At 43.1% G+C, this 15,735-nt stretch overlaps 1 protein-coding gene across 4 annotated transcripts in view; it reads right to left on the reverse strand.

The window, feature by feature from the left end:
- Nucleotides 1-15,735, reverse strand: part of Nemp (Nuclear envelope integral membrane protein) — a 215,263-nt gene that overhangs the window by 76,763 nt on the left and 122,765 nt on the right. The gene's annotated exons all lie outside the window — the stretch shown is intronic.

Consider the following 15,735-nt stretch of genomic DNA (forward strand, 5'->3'; position numbering starts at 1 on the left):
AAATAATTTTCAGACTGACTTTTTGTTGTGGCTTCTATAAGCCATGTCTTTTCCTGTATCTGTCTAAATGACTTGAGTGCTGATATTTTTTTGTCAGTTTCTATTAGAAACCTTGACTAACTTCCACTCCCAAAGAGGGAGTCAAAGTGAGTCAAGGTTGGGTCAAGACAATATTTACTTTTTTTTGGTTTGCTCTGTACTGGAGCATATGGTTCCAGTATAATTACACTAAGATTTTTTTAGATTTTTCTAGACAAAGGATGTCAGAGGTGGTTCCTGCGGTCGTTAAGTGTGCCAAGTCAGTATCATCAAAGGGCCCAGGGTTACTTGAATCCTTACAACTACTATTCATAAAGATTCAAGTATATAAAAAAAATAATAAATAAACCTGAAAATCTTAACAAGATATCATTAGCCTTTAATGGAGTTTATTCTTCCACCAATGGCACAAGTGAGAACTAGCTCCCAAATGTCCGCCCCCTACCCTACCCCACAGGGGATGGCCCAACATGATTCGAGTGGCTCAAGTGTAAGCCAAACCAGCTTGCTAGGACTGAAAGTAATACAAAAATACAATCATCCCCACCCTAATCATATTATGGGCAAACCAGATAGAATGCCGAGAGTCCTGTTCCCAGAACCAGACGCCCCCGGAATCCGTGGTCCAGCCCTAAAGAATAGTTCTGCCTTTGAGCTATTGTGTAATAACTCTCAGGTCTGAACATTATTGGGCAGTTGATGATCCTACCACAGTTCTCACTACAGGCAGTCCCCAGTTATCGGTGGGGGTTCTGTTCTGAGGGGTGTGGTGATAACCGAAAATTGCAGATTTTTAAAGCTTATCGGCACCGAAAAGCGCCAATTTACGGTTATCGGTGCCTCTGTCAGTACATGTATTGGCGCCAATACCCAATTATCGGAGCCAATAAGCAGAAATCGGCGCCGAAAATTGCCGATTTTCATAGCTAGACAAGTGCCATAAAACCGGATCGCCATTAACTGAGCCCACCGTTAACTGGGGACTGCCTGTATTTAGCTTTGGATATAAACCCATTCCTAGCTATGATATCTTTCCTATTTGTCAGGTCCAATAAATTTTAGCTAAAGTGGAAAATTCCACAAAAGTTAATCTAAATAAATATATAATGGTATATGGGACTCTTGACTCAAACCCAGGAACAAATTCCTGGGGTTCAAGAGCCCCTTCACCAGGTCCAGGTGGTCTCAAGTCGAGGGGGTTTACGTATATAAAGTACTACCTTAATTACTTGAGATGCTAAAGCATTATTGCAACATTATTTCTGACATATACAGCAAAATGACTGGTCATTTCATTCTAAAAATCTTCTCATTTGTTGTTGGAGTACATTAAAAGAATCTAACAGAAAATGTACTAAATGGCCATGTTGTAAAGTAATCACACCATCCGAGGAGGTATACAAACACTTTTTACATCTGTTTTACATAAAAATTTTATCTGAAAACAATGTGTAAAAGAAATGTGGTATATATGGTATTTTCATGATAAAATTAAGTTTCATATACAGTACTTACCAAGTAATTACATAGCTATCTTTCTACTCGATCGGCAGTTAAAAATTTGAAGTTTGCGGTAGCCATTCAATTGTTTTAAGTTTTTGGTGGCCTTACATTGCTGGAAGTCTTCATAAGTTTTATTACAGAAGCACAGGTAGAGTTGGCACTTTTGTTTGCCCCCATTACCGTGCGCTTTGCTTCGCTAATGCTGATATGTTCGTTATCAGCCACTGCCAACACTTCTTGTTCAAATTTATATCTGAGACAAGCCCTAGAATTTGGAGTGTGATCACCCTTACATAGAAAACAGTATCGGGCTGCTTCGCAGTCATCAAAATTATCATGCTCTGCAGAACACACAGGACATCTTTTATTGCTATTGCAAGAGTTTTGAATGTGGCCATAATCAAAGCATTTGCGACACTGGTTAGGATTTCTTTTATATTTTTTAACCTGCATCCTCTCATGGCCAACAATGATGGTATCAGGAGAAGGTTAAAAGGATAGCTGCATCCCCACCCAGTTTTTTTATGAGATACACAAGAAGGACATCGATGGAGAATCTCCTCCTCTTTAAAAACATGCAAGTCTTTTGAGTAAACTACTCCTTTCAGTGTGTTAAAGGATCTGTGAGATGAAATATATTCAATATTTCCACTTTCAGGAGGTTTAAAATCTGATAGCAGAACTGCTTGAGTCTCATTACCAGCTTTTATTAAATTTTTCCCTCCGTCCTTGTAGATAGCAACATGCCATAAAGGGGGAGGAAGAGCTCTGGTACATGGGACTGGTCCATGTTCTTCAGCCTTTGGAATAAAATCAAATGGCTCATTTAAATTTTTTACTGAAAACACTTTCGTGTTGAGAACCGAGTCATTTAGAATGTGGCCATGGAGTCTTTGTTGTGCCTCACTAGCTTCCAAGGGAGAGGAAAATTTAACAAAAGCAGAAAATGACTGCTTATCTTTTTCTAGAATTAATCTAATTCTTTCCACTTTGCCAAAGTGTTTTACTAAACTGTATAAACATTCATAATCTAATGACAAGCCTACATTAGTGCAATAAAGGACCCTATTATTTGAATCAAATCCACCAAATTTACTAACACCCTAGTGTCTCAGTGTTTGCTTCTGTCCAACAGCCAAGCTTGTATCATGTTCATGCCAGAAGTCGTTGCCAGTGCCATCAAGTTGTCGGATCCAGGGGAGGGAGAACTAATAGCCAATTCCATAAATTTAAACCAGTCCACATGCAGAAGTCCAAAAAGCGCAAACCTGACACCCAAAGCCCCCTGCACAGACCCTGACAGCATATCAAAAAGGGTAAACTGGGTAGCTCTACTGCCCAGCTTCCCCACCCCAACACACTCCAAAGCCCGCGAAGACTCCAAGATGCCAAGCATGCACACATCAGACCACCACACACAAACTGGTTCATCCACCCACCCAAAACTGCTTGGTTATATCAAGAAAATATCGTGGATCAGTCAGGTATTCGCATTCTCCACCAATGGCACAAGTGAGAGTTGACTCCCAACAGTCCACCCCATACCCTACCCTTTCAGGATAGCACCAATACGCTTGCAGTGGCCTAGGTATAAGCCAATCCGCCTGCTGGGAGTTCTGCCCCCCCCTACTGGGGACTGACTCCCCACTCCAACCGTATTGGTGGGCTTCCGGACAAAAGCCAGGAGTCCCACCCCAAAAAACCAGGCCCCCGGGTTCCGATGGGCTGATCCCCGGAGATGGTTCTGCCCTCAAGATAGCCACAGGAAAAATCTCATCACCATCTCTTAGGTCCAAACCATGTCGGGTGGCGACTCAACCACCACAACACCCACAATTAGCTCCGAATGCAAACCCCTTCCAAAAAACGATCCCTTCTCAGACTCACCTAAGCAGTAAAATTTTGTGAATGGAAATGTCCGCGCCATTCAAACCAAAAACTACGTAGGATGATTCATCAGGACCTGGGCCCAAAGGTCAGGGTCCCTCAGCCCCTCACCTCGTCAAGGCGTCCTACTCGAGGGGGGGGGAAAATATTTGGAGGACTAAGGATGGGGGATATTACAAGGACAGGAGGAGGAACATTACGGTCTAAGAATTGAATGTTAGAGACAGGTTCTAAACTCACAGCCCTACTCTTGGCTATAACAGCAGCCTTCCTCTTCCTATCCTTATCTAATTTATCCAAATGAGATTTCAAAACTTTCCACTTTTTCTCATCCCATCCAACACATTCAGAGCAAGTAAGATCTTTGGAGCACTCTTGTCCTCTACACTTAGCACAAATTGTATGACAACCATAAGTCACTTTAGCCATACGAGTCTTACATCCTTCGCTACAATATCTAACACTTGATGAGCTATAATCAGACATATTGTAGGAATAACAGCTAAGCTAAGATGAAAAGCTACCAAAATCAACAATACTTCACCAATTCCTTGGAAAAGCAATGAAGAAAACTTCAAACCCAACCACCAAAACACTCGATGTTGCGTTGAACGTCGACAGAAAAGAAGTGATTTTCTCTGTTTTGTTGTACTTATCGTTCCCTGACAGAGGGCGGGGCTGTTACCTACACTTAAAACGGCTGAATCGCTACCGCAAACTTCAAATTTTTAACTGCTGATCGAGTAGAAAGTATAGCTATGCAATCACTTGGTTACATATATGAGGCGCCTAATGGCAGAGTGTCGTAAGCGACACCGTCGCCGTTTTGGAGTTAAGCATACCAACGTCATCTCTAACCCTCTATCTGTCGGGAGAAGAAATTTCAGTTCAAATTTCCCGCAACAACAAGGTCAAAATTCTTGTTTTGTAACATTACTTCTTTTCCTTGGTGACGCTACACATGGCTGCACTGGCTGGTCTTGGTGGCAGAGAGTCGCAAGCGCCCATGGTGCATAAACCAATCATGAATCCAGACGCCCTGCCACACCTCCCACACGACCAATGAGAAAGGCTAGCCATCAGCGGAGCCGCTGGCTATCACTGCAATAAAAAACATTCTTATACCTTCCTTCCCCATGATCGCCTCTGGATTTAATGTGCTTCTTTTTGTTCTTTATTCATTAATAATACTGGTTCCTCTTCATCATGTCTGACACGAATGTAGATGACAATTTTCCAGGACCTTCCAGGGGCAGAAAGAGAGTCCGGGACTTTGCTAATTGGAAGCAAAATGTAGCCAAAAGCTTACGTAACAAAGGTGAGGTTTATGTAAGCAGAAAAGATCTGGTTCCATTCATCCCCCAGATTTTCATGACATACTTCAACCAGCTTTTTTGTGATCAAGATACCCTCACTGCTACTCCAGACACCCTTCAAGATACTCCTCATGAGAATGACGTGGATAATGATTTACTGGACTATAACGTCTGATTCTCGCCTGAAGTAATTGGCGCTTACGTTTTTTCCAATCAAAATGTATTTTAGCCATTACTGACGGCAATTATTATTGTTTTGCAGGTGAGACGATTGTATCAGCCTCAGAGTATTCTGATTAAAATATCTTATTACCTTTCTGCTGCTTTTTTATTGTGTAAAGCATTACCTTTTTAGGTCTTTTTTGAAGTGAACAAAATCACCTAGTTATTCCTGTAAGATTAAGATAATCAAGGAAATTATCCAGAATGATAAATAAAACAATCCAGAATGATAAATAAAACAAAGATAATATCTTTGGGGGGGTCCTAGAGGGGTTACAGGGGCATTGGTGTGTGTTTTTATGGGATTCGGTGTACTGGAGTATAAGACTGATTTCAAGATGAATGCAGTCATCGCTTTATCTTTCGGCATGCATTAAACTCTTGGCTATTTTACAATGATGGTTTGAAAGCAGACACAATAACCTTTATTTTAAAACAAACCCCAGTGTCGTACCTCATTTAAATGCTGAGATATTGCATTCTGAAAGTAGCCAAACTTTGACTGTGTTTTTCTCCAATTTTAGTTTTTGGCGCTTGAGACACTGCCGTTAGGCACCTCATATGAAACTTTTCATTTGTACAGTACTTTTAAAATACAATGGAGCATAATAAAATTTTTTATTATTTTACTAACTGCACATAATTATTTACATAATTATTGTATTTTTAGTAATTAGGCTACCTTTCTGTCTGGTTTACTGCCTTCAGTCTATCTTCTTCAAAATAACAATATTTCTAGTAGCCTATGCGAATAGTTGTGAAAGTGGTTTTTTTGAGCCATATATCATATTTGTTTTATGTAGAAGCAGTTTGGAAATACCACAGTGGGTGGTTTTCAGGTAATAGCCATGGTCTCTGTGATAAGCGCTCCCTTGCTTGTCCAAAATTTCTTTGGTAAAGAAATGATACAGATCTTTTTCAGGTTTCATGGTGTGTTTTTCAGAAGTACCGAGTGTTCTCGTTTTGAAGAACCATACAATTACAAGGAGGATAAACATCAGTGGTGATTAAATGCAGTGGTGTTGTTGTCTTTAAGTGTTAGTAATTTTTAAGGGTTTTAAATAAATGGTGTTCACCTGCAATTCTGACAAATTTTGCTTTGTATATGCAATACATTCAAAAGGATTGGATCCCCTCTATAATTATAATCTAGGTATTTGGAGATAATTTAGAGTGGACTGGTTAGTTTTTGAAGTGAAGTGACCCTGCACTGAATTGGTTTAACAATCAGGACTTAATTGGTGTTGACAGAGTTAGTGAAAACTGATGCAATACTACTTTTCACAAAAAGTAAAAACATGGAAGAGTAAGTACATATTCATTATGATTCTGCTATTTTTAAAGATAGCAAGGTTACCAATCACGATCCTGCATGTTCTGGTTACTTGCATTCAGTAATTAATCATTCAGAAAACATCAAGGATCATGCACAATCCTAGGTACATACCCAAACTTTATAACACTTGTGAGGTAATGTGAAGGAGTGGGTGACATAGCCATGCATTTGTATTTGAATATTTAAAACAATGTATTTTTTTTAAACTGTCTACGGTTAAGTCGTCATAATTTGTTGATAACGGTAGCTCATTTGTACCCTACACAGAGTGCTCACCTTTCAAAGATAGATAGTTGTCCAATTTCACTACATAATATTTCTGATAGTGATGGAGTTGACGAGTTGATGATTCAACTGTCCCTAACACTTTCAAGAACTGAGGGGAGGGTGTCTAAGTAAAGGTGCATGTACCCAAGGTCATGTTAGGTTGGCAGTTTTCCATCTTGCCCATCCTGTTCAGTAAGAATGTGACACCTCAAGTCAGGATAGGCTAGGATGCATCCTAAATTTCACTCCTACAATTTATGGCATCCTAAGTTAGTGTAGACCACAGGGTCCACTTTCTTATCGTTCCACAACTAAGTGAATAACTTCACACTGAATTTGCCTTAATTTTTTCATAAAAAATAAATAACTGAATTTTTCCATATAATATAAGTAACTGACTTTATAACTGTGTATATGATAACTGTCATCATCAATGCCTATCATGAGAGGCAAAGGGCCTCTGTAGAATTCAGCCATCATGTCTTTCTTGTGCCTTCATCTTTAAAAATATACAATCATTTCCAATCTCCCATCTCATACTTCTCACCTAAGTTAGTCTGTCATCAAACTTTATACATATCTTGGCTAAACATTCTTCGACATTAATGGATTGACAAGATAGGCAGCATCTAAAATGGTAAAAATTATAACAGTAAAGCCCCCGTATACAAGGGGGTGCGTACCACAGCTCCCCCCCCGTGAATAGCTAAGATCCGTGAATGCTTAAAACCCCTCTAAAAACACTTAGAACTGCCTATCTGATAGTTCAAACATAAAAAAAATCTCTAAAAATGCTTATACCTGAGTATTTTAATAGTTTTATCACAAAAAAGGGTATTTAGTCATGAAAATGATATGAAAATACAGTAATTAGTGAATATTTTTCAGTGAAAAATACCACGAATGGACGAATTTTCCGTGAATAATGTGTATATACGTTCCACAGAGAAATCCGCAAATCATGAGACCGCGAATACGGGGGGTTTACTGTATTTAGAAACTATGTACCATTAAAATTTTTAAGTTAATAATCGCTGATACACTACGCGCTTGGCTACTTCCAAATTTCATGGAATATCCACATTATTCATTATAATAAACACTCTGTTGTCTTTTCACTTCATGAGGTTAGACGTGAAATTAGTTCTCTCCATTCGTCTCTGTCCCATGCTCTTTCTGACTGAACTCCCATCAGATCTAGGTCTTAATCTATTCTGTTTTACATGATATCCATCCTGGGCTTTCCTACAGGTTTTCACCATACTACGTCCATAATTACTGCTTTTCTGAGCTACTGCTTCCCGTTCCTTCCAATAGCATGACCACACCATCTCAATCTTTTACATCTTGTTATACTGTAATATGAATAAATATTAATGGATGCTGCTGATATAAGATAACTTACTGGTGTATTTTCAATTCAGTCTTGCAAAAATTTACCTATTTCTTACAACCTTCTAGTTGTAGGCTATTCAACACCAATACAGGTCAAAACCCAAGTCCAAGAATAAATCTCATGAGGTCTAATGGAACCTCAGTTATGCAACACAGGTGATAATCATGGGTATCTCTGATGTACATCATGTGCATTAACTTCATTTTATGATTAACAGCCACATCAGTCATGTTAGGAGTTATGTATGTTAGGTTACATTAGGATGTATCCACACTACAATAAAACATGTCAAACACATCAAAAACTTATGGCATACACACCAAAAACAGGTTAAATACAAGACCATGACTGATTGGTACTCTAACCAGTTCATTCAGCATTTGCTGAAGGTTCATTTCCAATTTATAATAACAGACTTGTTTCCAACCTGCTTGTGATATGTATGATGTAAGTTTCCAACAAGTGTGGATGCAACATTTTGATGCATCCCTGAATTTCACTAGTTTGCGTAATCCCAAACCATAAACCCCATTTTCCCGCTCTGGTTCCATATAAACATCTATAACTATGGGTGTGTAATAGGTCAATCTCTTATTTCCAATAAAAATGAATGTCAAATTCATCAACAGCGTATAAACTAGGGTACCAAAAACAAAAAAAACTGCAGTTTGTTTAAACTTGAATAAGTTTTAGATTCAAATATAAACATGGCTTAGGCTTTAGACAGGCTACACCTATGCCTATTTTATATATAGGACTCTTTTCAGAAAGTTTAACATGGTTCTCCAGTAACAGGCTAGCCTATGAAAAGTAGTGGAAAGAAAGGAATTTGGGTACCAGAAAGGGCATGTTCCAGAATTTCTAAAATTTAATTAGCCTAGGATTTATCCAAGTCCAGTATGAAAAACAGCCTTAACCCTTAAATGGACGGATCCCCTCATGAGAGGATCTAAAACAGGTTTTGGGTGGTGGGTGGATCCCCTCTGAGGAATATTAATATTACATGCAATACGATTTGGCTGTATTGAGCGAGAAAGAGTTTCCATCACTTCCATGGCCCATAAATGAATAGTAGCAACTAAAGAATTTAGCTCAGCTCAATTGTGGGCACCTCAGGCAGATCAGTATTGTTCTTGACTTGAAGGGGGAATATCTTGCTCCTCTCTCTCCCATGACGTCTTTTTATTAGCTTGCTCATAATTATACCCAGGGATTGCTGTTGGTTTTAATTCTTATCTTTTATGATATGATGTCAGTTATAATTGTAATTTTGTAAAGAAACACAGTATTAGAAAAAACATGTATACCTCCAAAAATGATACTGTATTTCCCAATCTAAGTAAATTTACGTAAATATTTTACAACAAATATACCCAGAATTTGTTACTGATTTTAGTTCTTATCTGTTATGATATATATTGTGTGAGCTGCAATTATAATTTTACAAAATAAAATAAATTACTAGAAAAAACTTGTATAACTAAGTAAAATTTACAAGTGTTTTGTAAAAGAGGCCCCACAACAGATTGTAAATACAGTAGTCACTTTCAACTTCCCGTACAAGATATGGAAAATTTGTTGGAATTTTTTTTCTTATAACATGCATTTACATATCTTCCGCCTTCCATTGATGTTTTTTTTTAAAATTGGCCAACCTTAAAGTCCGCCCGGTCTGGGGTGTTGCACAGTATATAATTAGCCCGTCCCTTAAGGGTTAAGTAATTAGCCGAGGCCTTTGGCCATAAAATTATAGGGTACTTCATGAATACAGCAGCTATGCAAGCAGCAAGGTAGTGTCTAGCAAAAAGCAACAGTGGTAGCGTCCAAGCATTGCATGGCCACACTGGAGCAGCTGAAGACACGCTACATGTTAATCAAAGCTGACCATCAGTGCAGACATGTCATCAAATTTGTTAAGAAAACTATTTTCATCAGAAAATATTTCCGTGAAATTAGGTGAAATACCAGTAAAAAAAACATGAAAAGAATGGAATGGAGTGAATTTTACAATCTTTATTATGAACAGTCTCAAAAGTACAATGACAAATTTCATGAATATTTGCATACAAGCCACGGATCATTCGATTTACTGCTCAGCAAAATTGCATTTTTAAAAGTAAAATGCATTTTTCCTAACATACAAACCCGTGGTCCTTTACTTATATGGGGATTACTTTCGGCAAAGCTGAACTGGCTGCTAAAGCCTTACAAGGCATGTGTTGGTATTACTTGCCGGGTAGTTGGTTGGTAACAGTGGGAAACCCATGGTACCAACCTCCCGGCTTCACGCTTTCACTTTACTTTCTGGTCTAGGGCAGATTGTGGGGAGGCTGAGGTGGGTAACCTGAGTAAAGGACCTCAGGTTTGTATGTTAGGAAAAATGCATTTTACTTTTAAAAATGTGATTTGTTCCTACACAAATACAAACCCTTGGTCCTTTACTTATATAGGGATTCATGATTCGGTGGAGGAATCTGCATGAAGGTCTCTGAACAACTGGAAGTTCAACCGCACCTCATGTTCTCTTTGGGTAAGAGCCAGGAGGACATAGCTACCGGACTGTGATCACTGTTATAGGAACTGTCGTGTCACGGACCAGTCTACTAGACCGCCCTTGCTGTGACAAGGTTACGGCAGGTAGCGAACACACAGCGAGGTGAAAGTCAGAGAGAACCTTTCCAGCCACATAAGAGGTGACCAGAGGATGTCGGGGACTAAAGACCAATGAAGAATGGGTTCAGTAGTTAGCCCGCAACCCCTTACCCGCCTTGCAGGGGAAAGAGGGGACATTACATCTAATGTGTACCTGAAAGGCAACAAAGATTAGGATACCCAAGGAATGAAACTCACCTGCGTCTGACGTCTGGTTCAGCTTGTACGGCCCAAACTCTCTGCCCAAAGGTAAAAAGTCTGATGACAGAAGGGAAGAGAGAGCCAGTCACTCACCCTTCACGCCCAACCATGCTTGTACAACAGATGAGACACAACACTGTCCTCTACAGGAGCTGGGTAAGTTACACAATTTATTGAACAGCCACCACTGGCCCCAAGGAGAAGGTATCCAAGGACCTATGGGTAATGCCTGTAGGTAAAAAGAGGTGAATGTGGTCTGGTGAGACCACACCCCCGCCCTCAGTACCTGCTGAACAGACAGGTTCTTCTTGAATGCCAGAGTTAGCGCAATCCCTCTGATTTCGTGAGCGTGGGGGCACAGAGCGCTGGTGTTGTCCTCCCTAGCTGCTGCATACACTTTCTTGATAACCTCACGAGGCCAGAAAGAGATCGTCAACACTCAGGCCTGAGATGGCGGGTTCTTTTCAGATAGCGCCGTAGTGCCCATATAGGACAGAGTAGCATCTCGACAGGGTCATTATCTACGAAGTCACTCAAGGATGGGATCATGAAAGACTCAAACCGAGTGTCAGGGACCGCAGGGTTCTGTGTCTTCGTTACGAACTACATGACAAATTCGAGCATCATCGATGCCCACCCCCTGAGTGTTTAATTGCAAAAGAAAGTCCCTGTAATTCACTAATCCTCTTCGCTGATGCCAGGGCTAGCAAGAAGAGGTCTAGAGAGTCAGATCCCTGTCTGTGGCTTCTCGTAGTGGCTCGTATGGGGCATGAGTCAGGCTCCACAAAAAGAGAGACACATCCCACTCAGGGGGCCTGAGTTCCCTGGGAGGGCAAGACCGTTTGAAGCTCCTCATCAGCAACGATATTCCCAGGGAGGACAAGATATCGATGCCTTTCAACTTTAGGACCAGGGCCAAAGCGGCCCTGTATACTTCTACCGCTGAAACCGACAGAAGCTTCTCCCGGCGAAGATAGATGAGAAAATCCGCTACCAGCTGTAGAGTGGCTCCGACCAGAGAGTAACCCTGTCTACGACACCAACTACAGAAGACGGCCCACTTACCCTGATAAACTGCTGCAGAAGACTTCCTGAGGTATCCTGCCATCTCTGTCGCTGCTCAGCGAGAAAAGCCTCTCGCTCGCAAGAGATGGTGGATAACCTCCAGGCGAGAAGAGACAGGGAGGCCACGACCTGGTGGTACCGTTCTACATGCAGCTGGCGTAGAAGGTTGTAACAGAGGGGAAGCTCTCTCGGAACCTTGGAGAGAAGAGCCAGCAGGTCTGGGTACCAAGCAGCCTCTGGACACACGGGAGCCACCAGGATCATTCGAAGATTCGTCGACACCAGAACTCGACTGAGAACTGGGCGAAGGAGACAGAACAGGGGAAAGGCATACACTTCGAGGTTGTCCCATGAGTGCTAGAAGGCATCTTCTGCAGCTGCCCATGGGTCTGGTACGACAGAGAAGAAGATTGGAAGTTTCCTGTTGTACTGGGTGGTGAACAGATCTACTACTGGACGCCTCCACTGGTCGAAGAGCCTGTCCGCCACACTCTGGTGAAGGGACCACTCGGACCCTACTACCTGATCCTGACGGCTGAGCGTGTCCGCCAGAACGTTCCTCTTGCCTGGAATGTACCTGGCCGACAGCTCCACAGAGTGGGCTACTGCCCATTGGTGCACCTGCAACGTCAAACGCATGGAGAGCTCGGGAGACAAGACCCCCTTGCTTGTTGACATATGCCACTATGGTCGTGTTGTCACACATCAACGCCACCTAGTATCCCACCAGACGGTCCTGGAAGCACTGAAGACCTAAGAATGCTGCCTTCATCTCCAGGACGTTGATGTGAAGGTGCTTGTCATGATGGTCCCACACACCTGAAGTCAGCAACTCCCCCAGGTGTGCACCCCACCCCTCCCTCGATGCGTCTGAGAAGAGCAGCATGTCCGGAGAGAGAGAGGACAGGGGCGTCCCTATGCAGAGGTTCCTGTCGTCCGTCCACCAGGAGAGATCGTCCCTCACCTCCTGAGAGATGGGAATCAGAACAGACTGGGGGTCCCGAGACTGATCCCAGAAGTCCCTCAGTCTCCACTGGAGAGACCAAAGGTGGAGCCGACCGTGTGGAACGAGCTTCTCCTATGACAACAGGTGACTGATCATGACCTGCCACTGTTGAGCTGGCTGGTCCTGTTCCGACAGAAACTGCCTTGCCACCTTCCTGAACGTGCTGATCCGAGCCTGAGAAGGAAAGACTCTGCTTGCTGCCGTGTCGATCAGCATGCCCAGATACTGAGTTTTCTGTTTGGGGAAGAGATCCAACTTCCAGAAGTTGATCACGACACCCAGTTTGCGACACAACTTGAAGAGGCAATCTCTGTCTTGCAGCAACTGCAAGCGGGAGCTTGCCAGGATCAACCAATCATCGAGATACCTCAGCAGACGTATCCAGTGCAAATGGGCCCAAATGGAAATCAGGGTGACCACTCTCGTGAACACCTGCGGAGCGGTCGACAGCCCGAAACACAGTACCTTGAATTGGTAGACCACTCCGTTGAGGACAAAGCGAAGGTACCGATGAGACGATGGATGGACCGGTACTTGGAAGTATACGTCCATCAAATCGACCGTCAGCATGAAGTTGCCCTCCCCGATGGCTGACAGTACTGTTCGCAGTTTCCATCTTGAGCCATGTCTGGCGAACGAAACGATTTAGGGAGAGAGGTCGATCACTGGCCTCCACCTGCCGGAAGCTTTCTCCATGAGAAAGATCCTGCTGTAGAAGCCCGGGGACCGATCCATTGCGCAGGGAGACTGCGGCTTCGGTGCCCACTGATCTGTAGATCCGGGATAACACCGCATCCCTTCTCTTCAGTACCAGGTTTGCACCGCATCCCTTCTCTTCAGTACCAAGTTTGTCCACAGGTTTGCCGTCTGGTGGGTTATAAAGGAAATAGCTTTTCCCCCAGACTGGCAAAGACTCCTGAAAGTCGGGTCTTCGCTCTGAGCACCAGACGAAGACGCAATTCTCAACAAGGCGAAGGCCCAGTTGTCGAGCCAGGAGATCGCCTGGAGGGCAGACAAAGCCGTACCCTCCAAACGTTCAGCTCAGCTTGCTTGAGAAGCACATGCTTCCCCGTTAGCTGAGCTGAAGTGGCCCCAGGAGCTAAACAAGTTAGCCCTGCCTCCACAACCTTCTGCTGCAGTGCTCCCTCCACGCTGTGGGCGTACAATGGCAGGAACAGCTGGAGTCGTAGGAAGTGTTGAAAGGTCCGGTTCAGGCATGGGCAACGGAGGAAGCGAGGCAGGAGGCGTGGGAGCGTAGCCGGGCAGCGGCAGAGTAACCGAGAAGACTGGTCCGGCAAGCGTCGACACTGAGATGGCTGGGGCCGGAACCGCACCATGCCCACTGAGGTCATCCCGCTCCTCGGCAGCACAGCGGTGACGGTGGTGGCTGTGAGAGCGTCAACTGTCTGGGTAGTGGGGGGAGGGAGCAGTACTCCCGCCCATGCAGCAGAGTTGATATGCTTGAGGAGCGAAGGAAGATCAAGGTTGCCAACCATCCCGAGTGACTCCCACGCCTGAGTCAAACCCGCCACAGAAACCAGCGACTCTGGGTGAGGGGGAGAACTGAGAGGAGTGTAGGATTAGCAACCGTCAGAGTCGAAGGAGCCGAAGACAGCCCTTCCGACGCCTTAGTCTCTTTACGTTTGTATCTAGGCCTCCGAGAGTATCTATCTCACTGCTCGGGGGACCAAAGCCTACACTCATCGCAGGGATCATCAACAGTAAAATCAGGGGGAGTCCTTGCTCCCTTCCTACATTCTAAGCAAAGGGAGTGGAGGTCAGAATCCGTACTAAAGCGCAAAGCGCCACAATGCTTATCCTTTCCAGGACATACCTGGCGCACAGGCTTATCCAAATCATGGGTTTGTAACAGATCGTCCATAATAACAAACATGCACAATTATACTGATTGAACATGCCATAAATAAAATAGGAACAAACATACCTTGAAAAGGTTGAAGCTTTAGCATCCAGGAAGGTCTGAGCAGAACGCAGGAAACATGTCCGCATCAGACAAGGCCGGAAAGTAAAGTGAATGCGTGAAGCCGGGAGGTTGGTACCGTGGGTTTCCCACTGTTACTAACCAACTACCCGGCTGGTAGTAATACCAACACATGCCTTGCAAGTCTTTAGGGGCCAGTTCAGCTTCGCCAAAAGTAATCCCCATATAAGTAAAGGACCAAGGGTTTGTATTTGTGTAGGAACAACTTGATGATGAGAGGCTGAATAAACCTGTAACAAACTTAAGAAAAGCCAATTCTGCCAAGGAAGATGCTTGGAACTCTATGTTTTTTTTAAATCATGGTGCATATTGTACGCTGAGCGGCGAGGTTTAGTAAGGCGTCAAACGCCCCACTCTTCAGGCGTGGCCACACACATAAGTAAAAAATGCGCTGAAATTTCTTCAGCGCAATCAAGTTTTCTGTACAGCCACTACAGCATGTAATCAAGGCCACTGGAAATAGATATATCTTTTGGTGATCTCGGTATAATGCTGTATAAGCTGCGCCCCATGAAACTTTAACCATGGGTTGGTGGTGGTCTGTCCTATATCATTGACAGATGTACGATTATAGCTAGCTTTAGCCTTAAATAAAATATAAACTAATGGAGCTAGTGGCTGCAGTTTGGTATGTTCGATGACTGGAGGGTGGATGATCAACAAACCAATTTGCAGCCCTCTAGCCTCAGCAGTTTTTAAGATCTGAGGGCGGACAGAAAAATTGCGGACAGACAAAGCCAGCACAATAGTTTTTTCAGAAAACTAAAAATTAATTAAACTTCATACTTAATGGCAAGTGGTGCCACGAAAGATGTGCTGCTCACTGCATCCACTGTGGCTGTA

This window comes from Macrobrachium rosenbergii, chromosome 5 (genome assembly GCF_040412425.1).
Source record: "Macrobrachium rosenbergii isolate ZJJX-2024 chromosome 5, ASM4041242v1, whole genome shotgun sequence".
Taxonomy (NCBI): domain Eukaryota; kingdom Metazoa; phylum Arthropoda; class Malacostraca; order Decapoda; family Palaemonidae; genus Macrobrachium; species Macrobrachium rosenbergii.